The sequence below is a fragment of the Gracilinanus agilis genome, chromosome 4 (genome assembly GCF_016433145.1).
Source record: "Gracilinanus agilis isolate LMUSP501 chromosome 4, AgileGrace, whole genome shotgun sequence".
Lineage (NCBI taxonomy): Eukaryota > Metazoa > Chordata > Mammalia > Didelphimorphia > Didelphidae > Gracilinanus > Gracilinanus agilis.
The window spans coordinates 291,754,899-291,782,040 of NC_058133.1; the positions used below are offsets into that span (position 1 = coordinate 291,754,899).

General features: G+C 34.0%; 1 pseudogene; it reads right to left on the reverse strand.

The window, feature by feature from the left end:
• Positions 1-948: 948 nt before the first annotated feature.
• Positions 949-24,155, reverse strand: LOC123246455 (annotated as a pseudogene).
• Positions 24,156-27,142: the final 2,987 nt, after the last annotated feature.

The window sequence follows — 27,142 nt, forward strand, 5'->3', positions numbered from 1 at the left end:
AGTTCTGTGTTATATGTCTTAGGCTGTTCCCATAAAATACATTCCTCTCCAGTGCTTCTTGAATGATTATCATTTTTTAAGGGAAACTAACATAAACCATGTTTACTGACTTTTGTTGCAAAAAGCCACATCTTATATGAATCAATACATTTACTATAGCAAGATTGGAAAAGTCAACCTATTTGATATTTCTGAAGTTTTAAACATAAAAGCAAAATGACTCAAAAAAAGGACTTATAAATATAAACTATGATAGGGACACAAGAGAGGTTAATAGTCTGAAACTGGACAGATTACTTAAGTATCTTCCCTATTCTTAGAGTATATATTAATATTCCAAAAGTACTGTCACAATGACACTTTTCTGTCTTTTCTAGGATAGATATTTTACCTGAAGATATCAGATACATGCTAATTCTGTTAAAGACAGCTATATACCAATAACTAAGCCTGATAAACCCTACACTGTCAGTTAGCAAATGGTAAACACTTAACACTCTTAAAACTGAATCTCCTCTACAACAATCCTGGGGCTCCTTCTTATATACACTTGACTCTTTTTTGGATGGCAAAAAAAAATCTTTGTTAACACTATAAAGCAAGTAAAAATATGGTAAGTTTCACCTAATAATTTCAAACAGAAGATGAACAGAATGTTGAAATACAGTGGTATTACTGAAAAGTCAGATCCTTCCTTTTCCATGAACTCATACATGAAACCTGGAAAGTTTTTGTGCTTATTTGCAAGAGAAGTGCTAAATTTATTCTCAAGAAAGGTCGAATTTGAAGCATCACATTGCAATGGAATTTAGAAACCATGCTAATGTGGCTCTCATCTTCTGACTTCAACCAAAACTGCTTGTGCAAGAAATGCTTTAATAAGTATACACACTAAGAACATAAGCAATAGTATTTGATGAGTTCTGGAGGGTTCAAATTGGAATCAATTCACTTCTTCCTGTTGCTCCCAGTTGCTAGCATGGTGGCTACTCGAATAAAGATTTTAGTGTATTCATGTAGATACCCATCATCATTTTAATGAGGCCATATCTTTCTACACCATATAGAGGCATCATTTCTGCATTCCTGATGATTTTTGGGGTATCATATAGGAGGAACATGCTAAAAAGAATTAATCCCCTATATGTTGCCACAGAATAAAGACTAGCACCAATTATAGTGGTAGGTGGTAGAAACATAGATCCCAGAGAAGAAACAAAGATAACACCCAGGCCCACTCCCAGAGGTTCTCCCATGTTTAGAAATTTTTTACTTAGAGCACACATGGCCACAAGTAGAGAGGCCTCCCACAATACCTGCTGTATACCAAGTAACTCGGAGGATCAAAGGACCACCCAACGAAGTCAGAGGGGATACCACTGCATCCATGACATCAGAATGGGCCATCCAAGCAAGATGTTTTAGGCCTGAGTTGTGTTCACATGATATTGACTGAATCATCATTCCAGCATCCATCACAGCGGCAAAAGATGCTCCAATTGCCAGCCAAGAGCCTTTCATCATGAAGGCCATTAAAACAAGTGATCTGCTAACTGCTAAGGCAGACAATACTGTTAAACCAATGCTCTCAGCGAAATAATATAGGCGGCAAGAATTCTGTCCTTCACATACTGAGGCCATATTACGGCTTTTTCAATAGCCTCTATCTCAATTGACATTCCCAAGCCATAGAAGCAGAGTGCTCCAAGGCCAACACGGGCTTCTCCAGCAACAAACCATCTTCCCACGTGATCCATTTTAAACACTTTTTCTGCTGATGGTTCAAACGCGGTTTGCTTCATTTCTTGGCCAGTTTTTTTCCACGCTGGACTCCAACTCTTGATTTGGTGGTAGAGCCTCTGTTGGACTGCAAGAGCCATTGATTATTTGTATTCAGAATGGAATTCCTCAGAACAGGAGAGGTCCTGGTGACTGCTGGGCGGGGTAGGGTCTGCAGACACACAAACTTTGCTACCTGCGTAGTGTTGCAACGAGCTCACCAGCTATTTCTGAAATACCCTGCTGGTCAGCTCGGCCACCCCATCCGCCCTCCTTACCTCTTCAGAGGTTCACAAGCCAGCCCTTCCGCTCCGCCCCTCCTCCGTCTCCTCCCTGGCCTCCTTTGTCTTCCTTCCAGCCTTCTGTGCTAGAAGCTGCGCGCGCAGCTCCCATCAGCCACTCAGAGAGTGAATAGTAGGAAGGAGCTAATCAGGAGGGGGCTGCTGCAGCCTGAAGGACAGACGTCATGATTATCATTTTCAATTCTTCAAAGACTATTTTGTTTATTTCACGTTTCATAGGAATATAAAAATGATTAAAATAAAGACAGACATCATGATTATCATTTTAAATTCTTCAGAGACTATTTTGTTTATTTCACATTTTATAGGAATATAAAAATGATTAAAATATTAGTTTTAGTTTAGTTTTTTTTTTATTGTTGATTCAAGGAGAAACTTGGGGTTTTTAAAGGAGCTTTTCAGTTTCCTGAAAACAACATACCCCTTATTTAATTCTGGACCATATTTGTCTTCTATTTTTAACCATTGTTCCCACATATTTGCAAAGGTGGTTAAGATCTATACAATTGCAAGATATGATAAAATTATGACACAGTCTGGGCAGTAGAAATTCTTTATTCACTTGATCTTTCTGGTGAAGACGGTCAGACCAAATTCTCTAAGGTAATTAAATATCCATTATAGGGACATTTATATGAATGTATAATGCATACACACACTTCATCTATATACTTCTTACAAGAAGTGTATGGGATGTGCAGGGAGGACTAGAACCTCTGGTTTGAGGGCTTGCCAAGTTCTTTTCAAGGCTGCTCATACATCTTGGAAGCTATCATCACCTGATTATTCCCTGTGACTTCAAGAAGCTATAGGATTCTTAGTAGCCACAGCCCTGTAAAACCATCTCAGCAGATAGGCTAAACCAGGTTAAGGCAATCAACAGGAACTCAATCCATCAGTGACTTAGGGGGAATGCCTACCGTAATCATGTGAAAACTTCTCCTGGCAGAATGAGCAGATGAGAAAAAAAAATGTGCCAAAGGCCATGAAGAAGGCTAATTCATGCATTGAGCAGTGCTTTGGATTTGGTCAGACATTGAAGCAGACAAGGGGAATCTGGGGCCAACTGCATCTGGAACCATTATGAATGATCCTGATTTTTGTCTTGCCATTAAATTTTGATGACTGGAAAAGAGAACGAGGCTGATGCCTTTGTGCAACTCTGCCTCATTTAAATCCAATTCATACACAAGTTGAGACATTTGTGATGTCACTGGCCCTCTTCAAAATGAGGAATGAGCAGTCTCATAGGAAACTCTAGTGTTCTGGGGCGTGGTGCAACTATAACAATATTACATGCTAACAAAAGTATCTGAAAAATCTCACCTTTCATTAGGAATACCTCTTCCACAGTGCCAAACCATTTTGACAAGCATACATCTCCCTGATTTTTTATTTATCTGAAGTTTATTATATAAGGATAATTAAACAAGATTTTACTTGTTGTTATGTCTTGCAAGGAATCTTGACTATTTTCATATTTGGATAAGATGCTTTATTAGAAGATATATTTTGCTCTAATTAATTCAGAGTTTTTGGACTAACAGTCCAAAATTATTGATTGATGTAGTCATATCTATGATGAAATTGTGTATTGTGGCATTCACCTTAGAAACACCTCATCTTCAGAATATTTGGGGATACATTTCAAGCTGTTAAATGAACTTATTTCTTTAAAAAAACAAACAATTTAGCTTCTGTGTATTGTTTCTGTGTATTTAATTAGTACAGTGTATTGGTTCCAAGGCAGAAGAGTTTTAAGGGCTAGGCAATGGGGGTGAAGTGACTTGCCCAGGATCACATAGCTAGGAAGTGTCTAAGGCCAGATTTGAACCCAGGACCTCCTGTCTCTAGGTCTGATTCTCAATCCACTGAGCCACCCAGCAATTCCATGTGAACTAGAAGACCTCCGGTAAGTGATGCAGAGTGAAAGGAGCAGAACTAAGAGAACATTGTACACAGAAACTGATACAGTGTGGCACAATTGGAGGTAATGGACTTCTCTACTAGCAGCAATGTTGGTATCAAGGACAATACTGTGGAACTTATGAAAACGAATGTTATCAACACCTAGAGAAAGAACTGTGGGAATAGAAACACAGAAGAAAAACTTATGATCGATCACATGGTTCTATGGGGATATGACTAGGATTTTGTCTTGATTATATATAATATGAAAATAGGTTTTGAGCAGTGATACTTGTATAACCCAGTGGAATGGCTTGTCAGCTCCAGGAGAGGGAGGGAATAAGTGTAAGAAAAATCATGAATCATTTAATCATGGAAAAAATATTCTTAATTAATTAATTAATAATAAAATAAAATTTTAAAAGGAATATATCTTCTTTTCAGCAGTATATGTACCAAAATTGATCATGTTCTAGACTATAAAACCTTCACAAGCAAATGCAAAAAGTAGGAATAATAAATTCAACTTTTTCAGATCAAAACGAAATAAAATTATAATCAACATTTAGTGGAAAGGCAATAAAATTAATTGGAAACTACATAATCTAATTCTTCAAAATGGGTGAGTCAAAGAACACATCATAGAAACTGTATGCATGTTAAGTGGAAGATATAATGAATAGACAGCCAGAGTACTCTATTGGCATTTCCATGATATCGGAAGAAACTTAGGAAAGTGCCAACCTTTGGTTGTTTTCCTTTTGACCAACTTTTGGAAGAACATGGGCAAGTGACACATAGAATTAGTCGACATTGCATATGATTCCCCAATCGATAAGATCATGGATTCATTTCTATATTTAAATATTGATTTGTTTCATTTTTAAAGATATTTATTAAAATAACTTGTTAATGAAAAAAATTGAAGTCTGTCACCCAGACATAAAATGAATTTCTTCTTTATTTCCATCTCTTAGCATGCTTAACGTCCTTTAAAGTACAGCTCAGATGCCACTTGCTAAGTAGATTTTTTTAAGTCCACTGCCCACCATTAGAATATAGTTTATTTTTACTATTCCTTAACCTCAGATCATGATTACTACGGTTCATCTGTAGTATCAAAGATTTTGTTTTAGACCCCTTTTTAATGGTGTTAATCTTTTCCATTCAAATTTGTTTCTTGTAAACTACATAATGCTTAATTCTTCTAAATAACATATTTTATTATGATTTCTAATCCATTCTCTCATATCCTTTTATGTATGGGACAGTTCAACCCATTCACATTTATAATAAAGATAGCTAATTGTATAATGCCCTACATCTCTGGATTATGAGCGATACAGCTGCCAGTTGCCTCTTTTTCCTACTCTTTATACACAACTAGTGCCTTTACTGTTAGATCCACAACTGCTTCTTTCCCTAGCACATAGCTACAGGCCTCATTTCAGTCCCCAGATTAGAAAATTTCACAGTTTTCCTGCCTGGATCTGTCTCCATTTCCTACAGATCTTTTATGCTGACTTGGACTGGAAAAAAAAATTACTCAGCATGATTTTGACTTGAATTTGCTCATCATAATTCTGTTTGGAGCTCTTTTTAGGGTCCTGTTGGAGTTGTGAAAGAGAGGTAGACTATATAGCTTCCTCCTCCAACTTTCTGGCCTTGAATCTTCTTCATTTTAGATAATACCATGATTCACTTAGGAATGACCCATATATACCAAAAAAAAAATTCTTATTTCTTCCTAATCTGCAACAAGAAAACTTAAATTTCTCTTTCTGAACTACTTATTTTTAAATATCAGTGTTTTTATTGTCAAGTTTTTGCATCAATATCTTAATTTGTGCCATTATCCAATATGTGAACTACCTATGTACAGTATCTTTCTGTAAATTAAAGTATCCTTTTCTTTGTGGGTGGCTGTAAGAGGAGGAACAAAACTCTCGATTATGGCTGCTGAGTTACTAAATATTTTCATATGTCCATGCATTTTTAACATGCTGAAATAAAAAGAGTATTAGACTTATAATCAGGATATCCTACTAGAATTTCTGTTTTTGACACAGCTGTAAAAATAGCACTAGATAATTTACTTTTTTGGCGTCTCCCCATCTATAAATGTGAATAAAAACATTAATATCCCTAATCTAAGACTGTTTGTAAATGAAGTGTTTTGTAAATTTTAGTATTGCATTATTATGAATCATTATTAAATAAGATTTATTCCGGCACAAAATCCTATTATAATGCCTAGATGTGGATTCAAAGCAATCCTGTATCCTTAAAGGCTATGCCATCAAAACACAAATTGAGTATCTCTACAGTGTTGTAAAGGCTTAAAAAACAGTCCAAGTAAGTAACTATGTCTATTTTTTATGTACTAATTTTACATAAGTATGTAAAGAATCATCACCAGTAAATTGATTACTTTGTGATATTTCTTTCCTATGGTAACTGATGAAACAAATATGACATATTTTGCTTTTTCCCTTTTTATTTATTTTTTTTAAACCCTTAACTTCTGTATATTGGCTCATAGGTGGAAGAGTGGTAAGGGTGGGCAATGGGGGCCAAGTGACTTGCCCAGGGTCACACAGCTGGGAAGTGTCTGAAGGTGGATTTGAACCTAGGACCTCCTGTCTCTAGGCCTGACTCCCAATCCACTGAGCTACCCAGCTGCCCCCACTTTTGCCCTTTTTAAGAGAAGAATACATTGAATTGTGTTTCTAGCAGAGGCAAACATTTTTAATTAAAAAAAAAAACTTACCTTCCATCTTAGAAACAACACTATATATTGCTTCCAAGATAGAAGAATGGCAAGGGCTGGGCAATGGTGATTAAAAGACTTGCCCAGGCTCACACAGCTAAGATTTGTTTGAGGCCAGATTTAAACCTAGTATCTCCATCTCTGGGCCTTACTCTCAATTCACTGACATAACTTGTTGCCCTCTTGTTTGTTTTTTATAATCTGTCTACAAAGAGAATTTCTTGTGCTATTGTAGTCTCAAGAACTCTGAGAGGGGGAAGATAGGTGGCTCTAATGATTCAATTGTTTTCAATTTAATATGTATATATTAATTGTCATCTTTCTGCAAGGCAATATCCAAATTCTAGGGATATAAAGACCAAATTTATTCAACATGTACATAGATAAGGAATTATAAAAAGAAATATGAAGAAAGGAAAATATTAATTGGTAGGAGGGGGAATATTAACTAAAAGGAAGTGAGTAGGGATAAAGCATTTTGTAAGAGATAGTCCTCTAGCTAAGACATGAAGGGCAGTAAGCAGTCCCAAATGTTGTTATTGTTTAAAGGATCTGAAGTTTGAATTTGGATAAATATAAATATTCAATGGCATAACTACATATTTTAAGAAGTCCTAGAGGGTCAGCTGGGTAGCTCAGTGGATTGAGAGTCAGGCCTACAGACGGAAGGTCCTAGGTTCAAATCCAGCCTTAGACACTTCCTAGCCATGTGACCCTGGGCAAGTCACTTGACCCCCATTGCCCACCTTTACCACTCTTCCACCAAGAAGCCAATACATAGAAGTTAAGGGTTTAAAAATTTTTTAAAAAAGAAGCACTAGAGATCTTGGGTATTCTTTTTTTCTCCCCTAGGAGGCAAGTCATAGCCATGTCTTAGGGCAGAAAAAAAAATAAAAAGATAGTGAGAGCTTCAGGTTCTACATTGAGATAGTGGAAAAGTCAAGTTTCAAATGGTTTTGAAAATTATTTTTGAATGCCACTGTTTATTTGAAAATTTTTGTGCCAGGTTGGCTTGTGTGAGAGATTTCTGTTAAGTAGCTTAGAAGTTACAATAAATGTTACTGTAACATTTTCAATTTTAAAATCGGATTTTAAAATTTATATTTCCTCCTAAACTAAAATTGAAATTTATTTTCCAAGGGATTTAACTTAACTCTTCCATATGAAACTCATTCAAATAACTTTCTGAAGGTAAAATAATGCAAATCCTTAGTTGCTACTAAGATGTTTTAAACTCATCTGGGGCCTTTTGAAGCTAAGAAATCTCTAAGAATCCAGTGCTGGAAGTCCAGGTTGGGACAATTATCACTGACATTGTTATTTTCTGGAGAAATAAAGAAAATCTTGCTCTAATTCTCTAAAGCTTTCCAATCTACTAGTTATTTTTAACCACCACTCCCATAATATTTGACTCTATTGAGTAAAGCTAGGTTTTGATAGCAATATGAAGCAATAGCCCTTAATATTTAAAAAAATATCCCTAGCAATGTCAGAGGCAAAGAGAAGAGAGTGAAGTGTGCTGTTTCTTATTGATATCCATATTAGGCTAACTAAATAAATTTTTCAGGGTTCTAGGAACCTCCCTTAAGAGTGCTCTTTGGGTGTGTCTTTTTACAATGCAAACCACCTTAAGTTTTCTAGTGTGTCTCTCCACCCCACATACCCACACACACACATACACTCTTAGATACCCGGAATTAATATCTCAGTTCTATTTAACCAATTAATATTGATAGCTTTTTAAAAGATATTTACTACAAAAAACCCCAAAACCAAACATTAAAGCACAAACATTTCTCTCCCAACACCTGGAAAGTCACACTTTTCTCATTCCCTGGGTAGGGTGGGCTCATAAAATATGATTTTTTTTAACCTTTACCTTCCGCCTTGGAACTAATATGTGTGGTCACAGTTAAGCAATGGCAGTTAAGTGACTTACCCAGGATTCATAGCTAGTAAGTGTCTGAGGCTAGATTTGAACTCCCATCTCTAGGCCTGGCTCTCAATCCACTGAGCTACCCAGTTGTCCCCTTACAATATGATTTCTGCATATTATTGTTTGCACTATATTCAAATTGGACTGAGATAAAAATTTGTTCTCTGAAGATTTAAAAGATTGAACCATAGCACTGACTTCGCTCTTAGACTACCTAGTAGAAGTCTCTTTTTCTCCTTTTAAAATGTACAAACCTCTAATCTCCTTCATCTGGAAACAGAAAACAATAAACTCAAAGAGGAAAAGAGCATCTTCTTATATTGAAAGGCTGTGTTTTGGGAAGGACTATTCTCTCCACAGAACACAGAGAATCAAAATAGAAATGAGACCAAAAGGGATTGGCTTTTGATGTGTAATGCTTTTTAAATGCACTTCAGTTCCAGTTCCATAGTTAATCAAAGTGGTTCCTCTTCACTATGTGGTTACTCAACTGGAACCAGTTAAGAGACTTCCCGTGCTACAAATCCTTCCAAGGCATTTCCTTTTGCCTCTGGGAAAGCAAGTTCCCCACATTTTTCCAGAGGTGTATGTTGAGAAGCTTAGGGGAAAGAATGGCAGTTGTATCAACCAAACACTCCAAATATGCTCATAACACATAGGCTTATTGTTTAGGTGCCCATTATACTATCCATGCACTTTTTATCCATGTTGGCTCTGGCTGGGAGAGGGCTAATTTCCAGCTATGTTGTTATCACTATAATGAGAGGCAGCTTGGTGTAATAAATAAGGTTCTGATCTTCATGATAGTGTTGTGGGGGGCGGAGTTTGGGGTGAACCCCTGAGTTCAGGAATGTACCCTTTGCAAGAATGCAAGACTAGGGGGCAGCTGGGTAGGTCAGTGGATTGAGAGCCAGGCATAGAGACAGGAGATCCTATGTTCAAATCTGGCCCCAGACACTTTCCAGCTTTGTGACCCTGGGCAAGTCCCTTGACCACCATTGCATTAAAAAAAAACAAAAAAAGAAAAAAAGAATGCAAGACTCCATAACTTAGCTTAGAAATAAAAAGGGAAATTTACTCATTTAGAAGTCATGTTGAATTTGGCTGGGAGTACAGTGTGTAGGGATTGACACTGCCTCCTATTGGAGATATGTTCTGGTTTTTTTTATATGTTACAACAGGGGCTTGGTGACCATGAATGAGGGAATGGAAAGAGGTTAGGCAGGAGTGGGGGATGTTTGTTATTTGACGGGGAGCTGTGTCCCAAAGACCCTCATAGTTTAGGGGACAAGTAGATGTCCTAGATTACAACTCGATGGTATTAGAGCATAACCAGAAGATGTATATCTGTGTCCATCTCAAAATCCAGGGAAGCCAAAGAGATCATAAGGAAAAAGACTTGTATAAAATATTTATAGCCACACTGTGTGGTGACAAAAATTTGGAAAAATGAGAGGATGCCCTTCTATTAGGAAATGATTGAATAAATTGTGGTATCTGATGGTGATGGAATACTATTGTGCTGAAAGGAATAATGAACTGAAGTAATTCCATGTGAACTGGAATGACCTCCAGCAACTGATGCAGAGTGAAAGGAGCAGAACCAGGAGAACATCATACACAGAAATGGATTCACTGTGATACTATCCAGTATAATGGACTTCTTTACTGGCAATAGTGCAATGATCCAGGACATTTCTGAGGAACTTATGAGAAAGAACGCTATCCACATCCAAAGAAAGAACTGTGGGAGCAGAAACACAGAAGAAAAACAACTGCTTGATCATATGAGTTGATGGGGATATGGTTGGGGATGTATACAGACTCTAAGCAATTACTCTAATGCAAATATCAATAATACGAAAATAGGTCTTGATCAATGACACATGTAAAACCCAGTGGAATTGCTCATTGGCTTCGGGAGGGGGTAGTAGGAGGGAAAGAACATGAATCATGTAACCATGGAAAAATATTTTAAATTAATTAATTAAACAGAAAATTTCAAATTAAAAAAAATCCAAGGGAGGATCCAAGGAGAATATTTCTCTCAGGGGTCTTTCCTTATCATGAGGCTTTGATGGCCAGGGTCACCTTTTCCTCAGCATTAACAAGAATGCAAAGAAGGAAAGTAATTTCCTGTTTTCTGTTTAAAATTTATAAAGTAACAACACATAGGTAGATTGAGTTTCCTTACCTAAGAATTCCCTGTATCAATGAAATCACAGGACTGATCCCTATCCAGGCCCTTATTAATGAAGCAAGATCAAGGATTTAGGGTAAATTATTACTTTTCTTTCCAAATATGTAGTTGTGATGACTTATAGAATGATATACATAGAAGAAGGTAGGAGAATTTCTAAAAGAAGAAAATGAGGTTCATAGATACAGAATGAGGAAGGACTGGAACCCAGGTTTCTTATTTATTTTAATCATCTCTTTCTACTCTATGATACTACTTTATAGTACTAACTGCCATTTAATAGGAAAGTAAAGGAATAAACATTTATATAGTGCCTACTATGTGCCAGGTATTTTTACAAATATTATTTGAACCTTACAAAATCCCTATGAATTAGGTGCTATTATTCTACCCATTGTATAGTTGAGGAAACTGTGACAAACAGAGATAAAGTGACTTTCCCATGGTCACACAAAGCTAGTAAGATTTTGAAGCAAATTTGAACTCAGGTCTTCCTGACTTCAGACCCAGTACTATATCCATTACGATACTAGCTGATTCTACTATGTAAAAATGAAAAGAGAAATAACGCTGAATTTTGAGAATATCTTATAAAAACAGGATAATTATACTCAACTTTTTGTATAATACCTCAATTTTTTGTTTGTTGTGTACAATTTGTTGAGAAAGTCAGATAAGAGTAGATAGAATAACATTTTTAGCAAGTTACTAAATCTGTGAGTGCTAAAGGAAATAGATGAAGAATAATAATTACAAAGAAGGCACCTCTATTGATAGAGGGATTGCTTTCCCCCATCAGGAAGTTTCATAAAGCAGTGAAATCACAGGTTCCATCCCTATATTTACCCACTCACAATTTAAAATGTATTTTCCTTTTATGCCAACAAAGCATTATTATAGAGAAGTAAATTTACCTTTGGCTACAAGAATACAATGAGATATATAATGAACTAACCAGAAATAGAAACTGAATTTTAAATCTGTAATACAATTATAAAATTTAGTCACTCAACAAACATTTAAATTAAGCACTTCCTCTATGTGAAGATATATTACTGTGTCCAGCAACAATTCTCAGTCTGACTCAGTTTCGTTACTACCATGGTGTAGCATCATTAAAAGACAAAAGTAACTTGATGATAGAATATTTCAAATATTAATTTGCCAATAACAAATAAAAATTTGATCCACAGACTCTGTCTACTACATGGCATACATATCTGGTTCTTTAGGAAATAAATAGATGAGCATTTTACCTTTCACAATAAGGAAAATTTGGTCACATCTAGCAGACAAAGACACCCCAAAATTTATTGTTTTATAAATCTTTAACTTTTTCTTCTATTAATTAAATAAGTCATGAGGATAACTAAAATAAAGTTATAATTTTATGCCCCCTTCCCCACCTCCATTGCCAAAACAGGAAACAATTCTAAATGGTAGTATATGCATCTATAACACCCATTCTTTATTGAACAATAATAAATGGACTTTAATTAGAAATATTCACATTGTCCTTGACTTACTGATCTTACTTTGATTTTATACCTGCTTTTTAAAAATTTTCCTTACATAAGAAACTGTTTTTCAATTGTATCTCTTTTCATTGGTGTTCCTCCATTTCTGAAATGTTCCCCCTCCTGATTCCCTTCTATTGCTGGCTTCCCTGGCCTACTTCAACATTAAGCCTAAAACTTACCTTCTGCAAAAGACCTTTTTAAGGAATTACCACTTTTATCATTTTTCCCCTCAGATTTTCTCCAATTTATTAAACATATACTTTATATGAAGTTGCTTGCATATTCCCTCTCCAATTAGAATGTGAGTTTTTTGAGGGTAGGAACTATTTTTACCTTTTCTTGTATTCCTATCACTTAATAGAGTACTAGTTCTATAATAAGTGCTTAATAAATATCTAGTGACTTGGCTTTATTATTTTTAATATGAGTGTCTTGCCACTATTTTGTTCATTTATTGTTCATTATTATTGTTCATTTACAAGTTGGAATCTACATATACACTGTTTTTTTTTTGTTTTACTTTCTTTGTTTTTCATGTTATATTTTATTCATTTGAATTCTCTCCATTTACTCCTGATGGTACAGTAATATATTATTTTACTCATTCAGAACCCATAATTTATTCAGTCATTCCACAGTTTATATACACAGATTATTTACAAATTTTACCACTATAAATAGTATTGCCTGTAACATTTTTGGTATATGTCTTTTTGTGATTATCCATGACCAATTGGTATATAATACTGGGACTGGGACCACTGGGGTAAAGGTCAGACACACTTCTGTAACTCTTGTAGCATAATTCTATATTGCTTTCTGAGAAAGGTTGGACCAATTCACAGCTCTGCTAGGTTCCTATTTTCCTGCAGCCTTGTCAACAATGAATTGTGTTCTTTTTCCCTATTTGATGTGGATCAGGTAGCATCCAAGAACTGTGAATGTGTATTTTTTAGCATTATTTGAGTTATAGAACATCCCTTATGACTAATAGTTCATTTCTTTTTTCTTTTAGAATTCATTATTTGTATCCTCAGACTATATATTAATTGGAAAATGACCTATATTCCTAAAATATGCCAGTTTTTTACAAATTTGGATGTCATATTTTTGTTCAAATTGCTTGATTTTTTTGCTGTTTATCTTTTAATTCTGGGAATATTATTTTACTTTGTAAAAATGTAATCTAAAACATTAAATCTCATCATTTCTTCTTAATTATTGACTGGCTGATAAGTTTTCTACTCTCAACTGTTTAAAAATATAATAATCTTTCCCCTAAAGCCTTTTGAAATCATGCTCAAAAGAAAATAGTTAAATTGTTAGACCACTAAGAATTTAGTATGGTATAGATTGTGATTTGGTCTGTTATCATTTTTATCATGTTCTATACATTTTTCCATTTATAGAGATATATTTGTCTATCTATTTATCTATCTATCTATCTATCTATCTATCTATATCTATATATATATTTAAAACATTTTCCTTAGTGTTCTGTGATGTCGGATTTAATGAACAGTAAGTTGCTCTTTGCAACCATAATTAATTTGTTATTTCTAATCTATTCAATTAATATATATTTTCCATTGGATTTTTATCTAAACCAGAGAGTTTAGACAATTATGACTTTGTAGGATACTTTGAATTTTAAGAGTTCAAGTCCCTCTTCCTCCTTTTTGTTAATTTTCTTGGTATCCTTGACAATTTGTTTCTGTTGTCTGATATTAAAAATTTACCATTGATATTTTGATCTGTATAACATTAAGCCAGATGGCATAGTGACTAGTAGTTTAGCCTTGAGGTGTCTTTCTTTTGATATATACTAAACATATGATCATAGGCACATCACCTAATCTCTAAAAATCCTAGCAATTATCTAAAATTATTACATGGATATTATAGTTACAACCATGGCTTTCACTGCCTGGAAGGTGAGGTAGGTTACCTTTCACCCTGCTTCATGGATCTATGGTATCCTTAAGTGGTTTTAGGTGTATCTAGGCTCTCTGCAAATATTTCCAATCTTCACTCATAGTGTTCACCCAAATGTTGGGGACTCCCTTACACCCCAGTTCCATTTAATCAGTATCAATTGTATATATATTTATATATATATGAAAATATATTTGTATATATGTATATATATGTATATATATACACACTCCTACACACGACAACCCTGCATCATCTCAATCTCTGGACAGAAAGTGGTGTTGTCGACTAGTAGGCTCTTAGTTTAGCGCCATTCCTATAGAACCAATTCTTCCAGTTCCAAGTCCAAAACTCTCATTGAGTTTTAACTTCAGGTACCATGGTTTTTCCAGGTATCCCTGCAAGCCTGGCTGGTTTCATCATCCTATATGTAATAGTATATTCAAAGTTGTCAGGCTCAAATACCCAGGTCAAAAAGGAATCACTACCAGCACTTGAAAGTAAGAAAAAAGCAGATGAACGTAGAACAGAAACAGACATCCCCATATCCATTTCCTGGTGGCAGATATGGGGTAAAACAAAAGGGGAGAATGAAGATTCTGACCTTCTCACCAGTTAAGTTTGTAGCATCCATTGTGTTGAATTGTGTGATCTTCTTCCTTTGTGTGCAGTAGGAAGAAGTGCTACAAACCTGGCAGAAACAGTCATAGAAAGAGAACCACCATCTTGGTCTCACTAGTTTTAAATTTTAGTCTATCCCATTTACCCAACTAATCAAAGAAAGTTAAAGCCACAACATTGTGGGGGACAAAAAGGCTTCTACATTAGGCAAACTGGAAATGCTCCAAAAAACCTCCAAGGCATCTCTATTTTAGTAGACCTGAGTAAACCTCCAGAGCTCAGATTATGTGAATTGGTACAAAGGAATATGTTCATCAGAGAGCTTTACACATTGATCAAATAAACAAATTAATTAAGACAATAGCTACAACTTCCCCTGACACCTCCCACTTCCTTTGTGGGAGGTGTTGGAAAAAGTATAAAAGAGAAAATTTGGCGCCTTTTAGCTCTCTTCTCTCAGCTCTCTCCAGCCTGGAGGCTGGCTGACTCTCTGAATCTAGACTCTCTATACCTGGGAGACCCTTTTTCCCAACCCAGACTTTCCCTTTTCTAATTTAAATAAAGCCCAGCTATTTTAAACCCTAAATTGCTTTCAGATATTTTATTTGAGCCCTGAAGGGCTCTGGCCAATTCTCCTCTGTCAACTACCTTCCTTTCCCTTCTCTACCTTCCTCTCTCTTTTCTCCCATCCTTCCTCCTATCTATCTTCTTCCCATCACCCCCTCACACAGATTAATTTATGAAGCATTGTCATTTTTGTACTATAGTAGCCCTGCCTAGCCATAAACATTGAATTTATCTTTAAATATTTATGTCTTCCTTTATAGCTATGAAAGAGTATTTTATAGTTGACTATATATAAATATTTAAATGCATTGGCAGCTTAGTTCCATTTTTAGAGCTTATAAATGGAAATATTGTTGAATGCTTGCTTAATTTGCTAAAGTTATTACCTTGGTCATAATTTTTTATTGATTCTTGTGCATTATTTGTAACTAGAAAGATTTTTTTATTTTCAGTTTTTAAAATTTTCTTACTGGTAAAGCAAATATTTCAAGAATTGTGCTGAATAGTAATGGTTAAAATTATTTTTTACTTAATAGAGAAGTCTCTAAGCTTTTTCCTAAACTCTAGCTACATCCTCTATAATCTCTTTACTAACTTCACAGTCTTCATGAGACTCTGACTATGAGCAGGAGGAAATTCTTTCTTAAATTCTTACTTTCTTCATAAATGATCACATCTTCTACAACACTGTTTAAGGAAATCCACAGTTATGCTTCACTTGACTCCTCTTTTTTCCCCTACCATAGGTTCCACAAACTCTTTGTACATATGCTCTTCCTACTCCATTTCAGGAACCATGAGCCAAAATTAAATAAACATTGCTATTGTTCCTTATAAAAGTGGATATCTAATCTCTTACGGTCCCACTTGCCATGTCTGTAGCTTTTTGAACCAAAGTGCCCTTTATTGACCTCTATTCCCCTCTAAATGTTGTTTTCCACATTAAAATGTAACAGTAAATAGTGTGTCTTTCCTTTTGAGTTGGTATCCCCAGTGCTTAGCACAATATTTGACAGTTAATGAATGCTTAATAAATGCTTTTTCATTCATTTATCATATTTTCCTTTTATAACTATAACCTGAAATTCACCTAGTTATAAATTGTGATGAGAAGTCATCTTTCTAAAATCTTACCCCATTTTTTTCCCTAAAGACTTCATCTACTCCTGTATTTTTGGGATACTCTAATCCTTATCATTTTTTTATGATTTTCATTTGCTTTTTTTGTGCATGGATGAATGGGTTTGCTTGCAATTCAATTTTGTCACCTAGTTATACATATTATACTGACTTAGAGATTCAAATAAATATTTTGTCTTGTGTAATGAAAAAAAATTTGATTTTGTACTTTTTGATAATGTTTAAAACAAAATTACATGTTATATACTATACATAGTTTTGCTTTATAGCATCTTTTGATATTTTTTTAACAATTTGCTTATAATATTAGAAGCAGCTTGGCAGCTTAGCAGATAGAGCAATAAACTGAGTCAGAAATACTTGATTTCAAATATCACTTAAGAAACTTATCTTGAGGGTGCAGCTGGGTAGGTCAGTGGATTGAGAGCCAGGCCTAGAGACCGGAGATCCTAGTTCAAATCTGCCCTCAGACACTTCTCAGTTGTGTTACCCTGGGCAAGTCTACTTAACCCCCCCATTGCCTAGCCCTTATCGCTTTTCTGCCTTGGAACCAATATACAGTACTGATTCCAAGACAGAAGGTAAGGGTTTAAAAAAAAGAAAGAAAAGAAAAATTTTGATATTTCATCATCTGTAATTCATATATAATTTCTCAGCCTCTGTTTTAATGTCTGTAAATTTTGAGTAATAATATCAACTAAATCACAGGATTGTTGCAAAGATATAAAAATTTCAAAATAAAATTCTATGTAAATGCTAACTATTAGAATTAATAAGATAATGGGAGCCAGCATGGTGGAGAAATTACACCAAAGTGGGTCCCACTGAGTACATGCCTACATAGGAAGATGACTTTTACATATTAAGAATGTTGTCATTAGTAGGTCAGTTAGTAGTAGTATACATAAATAGAGTGCAAGAATGTGAATTGAATACAATGGTGTGATAACTACAAATAATAAAATTAAGGCATGAGAAAGAGGAATGCATTGAGAGAAGTGGGAAGGGAAAAAATAGAATGAGGTAAATTATTTCACATAAAAGAGGGATAAAAGCTTTTAGGGTGGAGGAAAAGATTGGGGAGATGAATAGAGGAACATATAATTACTCTCATCAGAACTGGTTCAATGAGGGAAGGATACATCGAATTAATTGGGTATAAAAATATATCTCACCCTATGAGAAATTAGGAGAGGAAGGGAATAAGAGAAGATGGGAGAACTGACAGAAACGTTACTATGTAAGTGATTTTTGGTTAAAATCTTAAATCCTTTGTCCTCTAGAAAAAAACTCAAAATCATTTCATAGAGCTAGAAAAACAATAAAGTTGATATGGAAAAACAAAAGGCTAAGATTATCAAAGGAATTAATGAAAAAAATTAAAGAAGGAAGCCTAGCTTTATCAAATCTCAAACTGTATTATAAAGTGACAACCATCAAAACCATCTGGTAACAGCTAAGAAATAGAAATGTAAAACAATGGAATAGATTAAGTACTCAACATGCAGTAGTAAATGACTTTAGGAATCTAGAGTGTGATAAACTGAAAGATCCAAACTTTTGCAAGAAGACTTCACCATTTGACAAAAACTGCTTGGAGACACTGGAAAACAATATGGCAGAAACTAGGCACAGGCCAACATCTCGTGGTATATAGCAACATGAAGTCAAAATAGATACATGATTTAGAAATAAAGGATGATAACATAAACAAATTAGAGGAGCCCCAAATATTTTACCTCTCAAATCTTTGGGTAAGAGATTCAGGACCAAATAAGACATAAAGTATATTATGAGATATAAAATAGATAACTTTGACTACATTAAATTTAAAAGAGGTTTCAGAAATAAAAAAAAATTCAACCAAAAGCTAGAAAAAAATTTTATAACACGTGCCTCTTACAATGGCCTCATTTCACAAATACATAGAAAATTGAATTAAATTTATAAGGATATATGACATTTTCTATTTCATAAATGGTTAAAGGATATTGGTCATTTTCAGATAAAAATCAAAACTATATGTAGTCATATGAAAAATGCTACAAATAACTATTAATTGGAGAAATTTAAATTAAGACAACTCAGGTACTATCTAATGCCTATCAGACTGGCTAATATGACAAAAAAAAGGAAAATGATAAATATTGGAGGGTATGTGGGAAAATTGAGACATTCATACACTGTTAGTAAAGTGATCCAATGCAACCATTATGTAGAATAATTTGGAAGAAGCCCCTAGGAAACATAAAACTATACATAAAGGTGTTTTTTTTTTTGGGACTCAGTGATACTGCTACTAAGAATGCATCCCAAACAGATCAAAGATAGGGGTAAAAGACCTACTTGTAAATTATTTTTTATAACAGCTCTTTTTTGTGGTGGCAAAAAATTGGAAACCAAAGGGATGTAGATCAGTTAGGGAAGAGCTGGAAAAAAATGTGGTATATGATTATAATGGAATACTATTGTGCCATAGGAAATGACTAATAGGATGATCACATATACATGCAAACACACACATACTCTAAAAAAATGTAATCTGGAAAGATTTGTGTGAAGACTTTTAAAATGAAGTGAGTAGAGCCAGAAGAATATCGTACAAAGCAACAGCAATAATGTACAACAATCAACTGTGAATGACAACTACTATAAACAATACAAGGATCCAAGACAACTCCAAAGTACTCACAATCAAAAAGTCGAATGTTATGGGGGTAATATGAGGAAAGGTGTTTGGGATAAGGGAATTGAAAGGAGGATGTTGGAGACTTGGTAAATGGATAAATTAGGCTACAGGTAGGCTGGGATTAAAGGAGATTCAGGGTATAATAGGACTGAAGTCAGGAGTATAACACAGAAGGGAAACAGAGATCTTTTTGGGAGAAAAGAAGTTAAACTAAACAGACTAACACTGCAGGCTTACAGACTGAGACTTAGACTCAAACACAAGCTGAGGGAAATAGACTAGACTGAAATTAACAAACAGGCTTTAGTTAATTTCACAGGAAGGGACCTATTTTGAAGTAACACCTTCCTTTAAGATGGATGCCCAGCTTCCCTCTAAGCCCAGAGTATGTTGTCTCTTTCCCTCTTCTTCCCTCTTGTTAACTAACAGACAAATTACACTAAATAGGACTATTAAAACACAAAGGGTTTATTTATTTGAAGGATGTTGGTTAGGAAGGTGGATTAAAGGAAAGCCCTATTAGTTATCTCAGGAACCTCAGGTGGGGGAAGGGAAGTAAAGATGGAATCTAAGTAAGGACTTGCCTTGCTCAGTTTTACAAAATCTATCTAAAGGGAATAAAGGTGATTTGATTAAATTATAAATAATGCTGTCAATTAAATAACTCTTCACAGATTTAACTCCTCTCTAATTTCTCTCCTTATAAACTCCACAGCCACTAAGGTAAGGGAGGGAAGGCAGGGTGGTATTGGGAAAGGAAGATATAAAGGGTCTATCTAAAATAATAATTTCTTAAGTAAATATATCGAAGCTAGGCTAAATTTCAATGTTGAAGCTAAATAGTCTAAGAGCTCGCTCATTGACTTCCTCCCTCCACGGAAGATCCAGTCAACCACCTCTCCTCAAGATTCTAAAACCTCTAACAGCTTTTTGGAACTTAGCCAAAGCTAGAAAAAACTATAACCCCCAATTCTGTATACTACACTATCCACCAGCATAAAAGGAACTTTAAGGAGTCTAAATCCAGATCAAAGAATACAATTTTTGACTTTAATATCTTTGTGAGGTTTTTTGTATAAATAATGTCTTTTCTTTCCCAATATGACAAACATGAAAATACATAGTCATGATAATGCATGTATAACCCATGTCATATTACTCACAATATAGGAATGAGAAAAATTGAAGGTGGGAGGGACAGAACATGAATCAAATAATGTCAGAAAATGATTATTAAAATTTTTATGTATAGTAATAAAATATGAATGACAACTATTTTCAGCAATGTAAAGATCAAGGACAACGCCAACGGACTTACAATAGAAAAGTGAATCCAACACCATAGAAGGAACTGATGGACTCTGAATGCCGATTCATAGTCTTCATTCTTCATTTTATTTCCTCCATGAATTTTCATCTAGTGTGACATCTTTTCTCAAAACATGATGAATATGGAAATATAAGTTGTATGATAATACATGTAAAGTGAAGGAGGAAGTGAAGGGAGGGAGGGAAGTAACATGAATCATATAATGTTAGAAAATTATTTAAAGTTGTATCAACATGTAATCTGGAATAATAGTTTTATCTATAATTGGGAACAATATAACAATTAAAAACTACAAATCACAAATCTTCATCCAAATATGAAATTCAAATCCAAACCATGTTCCTTATAGTCTCGCCAATTTCTTTAGGCTTATGATTTTTATTTCCCCTTTGTCCTTTTCAAAATTTGTAACTTTTTCTATTCCTTTTTAATATTTTTCCTAGTTATTAATTGATATTAATGATTTTAAAACATAGCTTGATGTTATTTTTACTTATATTTTTGTTAATTCTCCTTTGATTTGAGTGATTTTGGTACTTTTTTGTGTGTCCTCATGGTTTAATTACCTGAAGATTTTTTCTTTCATTGTATTTCAGATCAAAGGTTCTAGCCAGATTTTTCTTGTGCTGTTGAAATGGTTAGAAATTCTGTGCAGAATTGAAAAGATATTCCCATCTTCATATATTATTCCTACTTCAACTGAGTAGAAGATTCTGGGGTGGAATTTGATTTTACTTGACTTTCTATAAATCATGTCTTATAAATGTCAGGCATGTTGCTCTTGCTTTTTCTCTGTTTTCTTGTGATGGATGAATAATCCTATACGATTCAAATTGGGGTATCTTGAAAATTGATGTTTTTCTTCTTCTTAGCTACCTGTACTATCCTTTTTTCATTTCAATGAAATTTCAGGATTTGAAGACAATATGTCTGAGTGAGTAGAAACTGACATTTTTCTTCTAATGACAACTGTTTTCTTTTGATATTTCTGAAGTCTTTCTCTTCACAGTTACAATTCTATAAAATTATTTTAAATACTTTTTGGAAATTTCTTTAGAAGATTTCTTCCTATACTTTTTTGTTAATCTGATTATTTTAGAAAATGTATCAGTGATCAGTTTTCTACTTTCATTGTCTTTGCTCATAAAGATTTCAAGCTTTTCCCCCTTGAGTTGAAGAAGAAAAACTTAAAAATTGAAATATGGAAAATTCTTCTCAGAGTTTATTGAGAAAAGTCTTGCCTCAAAATAGTGGCTTGTAAGGCCACAAGGAGTACATATCCTCAGTTCTTTAAAGGCAGTGTGATAAAAGGGAGTGAGCATTGCTTCAAAAGTCAGAGGTCTAGAAAAAAAAAGTCAAAGGACTTCAGTTCAAATATTGGCTACATAACTAATCTATATTACCTTGGTCAAGTTGCATTACCTCTATTTCTCAGTTTTCACATCTATACAATGAATGAGTTAGAATAGATGACATTTAATTAATTTATTCCTCCATGAACTCAAGTACACAGATAAAAATGTCCCCTTGTGTTCTTAAATTTAAAAGGGGAAAACAAGAAGAGGAACAATAAGAGAATCTCAGAAGAAAAATGTCTTAGTTAAAGAAAGTGCAAGGAAGAATACCAGGAGGAAAAATAAAGCCGTCTAAGAAAATGAACAAATTCTGTAGATTTAAATATCATCAATTAAAGTTATCAGAAATAAAAATAAAAATCTTCAAAAATAACACATCCAAGAAACAAAGCTGGACCCAATGCAAAGTTTATCAAAATGACTAATGAAAACATTAAAAGAAATGAAGAATGATCTGGTGTCAGTAAAGAACTACAATGAGAAATCTTTTACCGTAAAAAATGAATTGGGGGAAAATAGAGTAGTAAAAGTCAGTAACATGGAGAAAGAGGTAGGAGAGTTGTTAAAGGAATGGAATTAATAGAAAACAAAATTGAGAACCTTAAAAGCAAGTCATCAGAATTAGCAAAAAAAAAAAATCTACAAAACAATTTCAAAGTACATTTCAGACACAATTCACAATAATTTTCACATAAATATTTCAGGAGTATAAATGTAATGCCTCATTCACAATATTAAAAATATCCTTGTATTTTTAAAAGCTAGGCCAATAGAGCAAAAACTCAAGAAGTATCTATTCAACTAGAAAAGCTTTAAGTAGGGTTTTGGTGACAGTTTTTTAGTTACTTTTTTTAGGCTCATATGATTGTAAGTCTAAAGCCAAAAAAGGCTTCAGAGGATGGATCCATCACCTTTATTTTGACAGATGAGGAAACTGAGTCCTGGGAAGATTAAGTGACTTGTCCATAATCAGATGGGCAGTATCAGTGAAAGCATATAAGTCCAAGTCCTTTGCTGAATAAACTCTCTTTCTACTTTTTTTAAAGATGCTTCCCAAATTTAGCAGAATCTGCTAGATTATATTTATATTTGTTTTGTTGAAATGAACATTTATACTAATGAAATTAATTCTGAAACATTCTGAAACATTCAATTATAAGTTCCTCTCCTTTAATCCTAAAGAGTTGTCATAGTTCTACCCCTAGCATTAAAGATTATGTTTTCATATAACATAAAAGAAACAGTAAAGGATTTTGCCAATGCCCTAAAATTAATTTGGAAAGATTGGCATGCTCTGTGTTAATGTTTTTCAGTTCCCAGGGTATAAAGAGCAAAAGTTAAACATTCTTTTGGAAAATTCACAGTCTTTTGACAGTTTTTAAATAGTCCTTTATCATCATTAACAAGAATTGTTAACGGTACACTATATGCCAGTTATAGATACAGAAAAGAAGAAAAGAATGAAGAAAAGAACAAAGGAAAGAAGGGAGGAAAATCAATGAATGAACTGATAACTAAATAAATGGCACAGGGAAGCATAGACCCTGACATCATAAAGCTCATATTTAGGTGGAATATAAAGCATGCAAATATCTACTTGACCTGCAAATGAGATATATACAGGCGAAATGGAAAATAATCTCAGAACAAAAGTACAAGCAGTGGGGTTGGTAGGGATCTGAAAGGGTGTCTTGCAGAAAAGAAGATTTGAATTTTCTTCCAGGAATTCGAAAAATCTAAAAGGTAGAGGTCAGAAAAGAAAGCATTCTAGGTATGTGGCAAAATTCACCTCTGGCACCTCTAATGAGGCCCAGGTTCAGGAAAGTACTTTCTTCTTCATCACAACTCAATCATTTGTAACTTTACACAGACTTTCTATGTTAGATGTGCTAAGAAAAGAACCCATAATTTATAAGACCACCTTCAGCAAACTGGAAAAGATAACAAAAGATAGAAGTAGGTGATGTAGGGTCTACAAGAAAATACACACACTAGTAAATGGTTGCAACATACTTTTTTTTCTGGAAAATGCATTAAACATATGTGATGAATAACTTTCACACTTTCTTCATCCAAAAGATCCAGTGTATTAATGTTTTCCATTATTTTCCCTGGGTTTTTTGGATTTAAACACACACACACACACACACACACACACACACACACACACACACACACACACACACTGAAATTGTCAGACAAAAAGAACCTGGATCCTTTAAGGAATTAGATCTGATTCCAAAAGAAAGAAGTCAACTTATAAAAGACACAGATGAAATAAATAATGTCTCATTTCTTCAATGCTTTGAAATTTACAAAGATTTCTTCACAATTGTTCTATAGAGTCAGAAGTAAAAGTATCACTATCACCATTTTGTAGATTAGGAAATCAAAGACTACATAGACAGTAGTGGTCAGAATTATTTTTGGCAAAGATTTCCTTAGTTTAAGCTCGGTGTTCTTTAGAATAATTAAAAATAATCTTGAGCTATCCTATGCAAAATTTTATCATTAAAAAAAGATAGATCATCTAGAGGAGCATGGAATAAACTTGGCATTTGTGAAGAGTAACATTTTCATAACTGGAAGCACATAACTAGGCTTTCTGAAGAATGGAGCATGATCTTTTCAAATCCTTTTTCTTTTCTTTTTCACTTAGAAAGGGGGGAAAAATCAAGAAAAGCAACATAATGTGAAGAAGCTCCCGGTGGGAAAGGTTCAGGGACTTTGGGTCCTGGTAGTGGCAGAAAGCATGAGTAGATAATGTCCTCGCTAGAATAATTAAGGGAAAAAAGCTAATTAAAGGCTTTTGATGCCTGAAGCAGGGCAGCAGTCTAAAGAGGCAAGCTTTCATGCTGGGCTGTGCCAAATTCACAGAAGCCCTTAAGTATTAAACATTGCTGAAGAGTGAATAGCTCAGAGATGCCTTCTGACTTTAAGGAAATATTGGCCAATGGGGCCTTCTGGACATAAAAGTAAACTGGGAGTAAGAATTAGGTTCTACTCTTGTCTTTGTTATTAATTCCATGTGTGACCTTGAGTAAGTTGTTTCTACTCTTTGGGGCTCAAGCAATCTAGCTATAAAATAAAGGCATCTTGGTGGCACAGTTGATGAAATGTTGGTCTTCAAGTAAAGAGGACATGATTTTGATTTCTTCCTCAAATATTTAATAATTATATGATCATAGTCAAGACACAACATCTCTTGGATTCTGTTTCACCATTTATACAGTGGTGTTTATAACAATAACCAGGCATATTGTGAGGATTAAATGAGGTAATATATGTAAAATATTTTGTAGATTTTCAGTACTTTAAGTGTTAGGTATACTTTTATTATTTTTATTATTGTAAAAGTTGGGGAAAATAATATGTTTCCTTTTAGTGCTATCATTCTATTATTCTATGACTCAATTTCATTATTTTATTTACCCTTTATGTCTCATAATTTTTGAAAACCAATATTCTTCCAGGGATGCGTTTGACTAAGAGTGACAATACAAAATACAAATACAAAGACAATACAAAAAAAAGTACAGTGTTTAATAATTCAATTCAAGAGATAGCTAAATCATTAAGAAGAGATAGAAGACAGGGAACTTAGGATATTCCATATTCATGGTATTCCAAACATTCTAGAGCTCCTTTCTTTTTACTATTTTGTCTTTATCTCTTTTATCCACTCATAATGTGCATGAATGTAAATGGATTTCAGTAGGTTTCAAAAGGATACAGAGAACAGTTGTACATATTTACACATGACAAATTATTTTTGATCAACACCATTGGGTGGAGTATCCACATTGATAGGTAAACAGACCCATTGATTTATAAAATTTATTCAATTAAATGCAAATTTACAAATTAGGATTCCAAGATTAAATTAACTGCAGGTAGTAGTTCATTAGTACTAGTGATTCTGTACCTAAATCATATTTACCTCTAATACTTGTTTTAAAATGGCAGTTATTATTGAATAAATATATTATTTTAATAAAGTTCTATTTAAGGCCAAATTGTGGAGTAAAAGCAAACAGTAACTAATGGATCGGTGATAATCAGTCAATATCATGTTGGGGTGGCCTTCTCTGAAAAGCTTCTGGGTGGGCATAGTGAAATCATACAGAACAAAAGGGTAGAAGTTATAATCTACATTGTTAACAGTTGTAAACACTGGCATGGGATCAAAGAGAATATTGAGTATTAACATTTATAGTCAAGATAACAATGGAGAATTATAGGCTAAATTTTATAAGACTCAACCATTCAAATCTAAAGATAACTCAGCCTAGTAGACTATGTTGCCACATCTCAAGGTTCCACCAGTCAACTTTAGAAGGTACTTGACTTACTGGCATAATGTCTAGGAAAAGTTAGCCAGCCTCCTATAGAGTTTGACTACAGAAAAATATTTATCTGCTATGTAATCACCACAAATTTAAACTTAAAATGCAGATTTTCCAATGTAATAACTGCAAGTTTCAAAAACAAGTATTCAACCTTTATCAAAATAGGTATCATTTCAAAACAAGTAATGTACGTCATTTCTGGCATTAGCATCTCTAAGAGGCACTATTTTCAGAAAGGGCAATGACAAATAATAGCCCACTATTTTCTGTAATTTCTTTCTCTCTTTGCATTGTGAAGTTGATATTATTCCAAACATTCCTGAGCTCATTTCTTTTTACCCTTTTGTATTTCTTTATCTGTTCCATCCACTCACAATGTTTTTTTCTTTTACCACTAGTATCTGATGCAGTGATTCATCTTTTCCATTTGAATTTGGTCAAATATAAACTCCCATCCTAATCCTACATTTGAAGCATATCTAGTAAACATTCAGAATTTCAGGCAATTTTATAACTAAAAGATTTCTACATTATGTTACTGACTACTCTCTTAAATCAAGTCAATTAAATAAAAACTAAAAAGAGAAATATTCAAAGTTCATTTTTAATTAGTACCCCACACTCAACGATATATTATTTGTTTTTAACCTGAACATTCTGTATCAACTAGACTTGTTCCTTTAACACAATTGTGTTTTATATTTCTACTTAAAAACTTTACATTTGAAAATGTTATGGCCT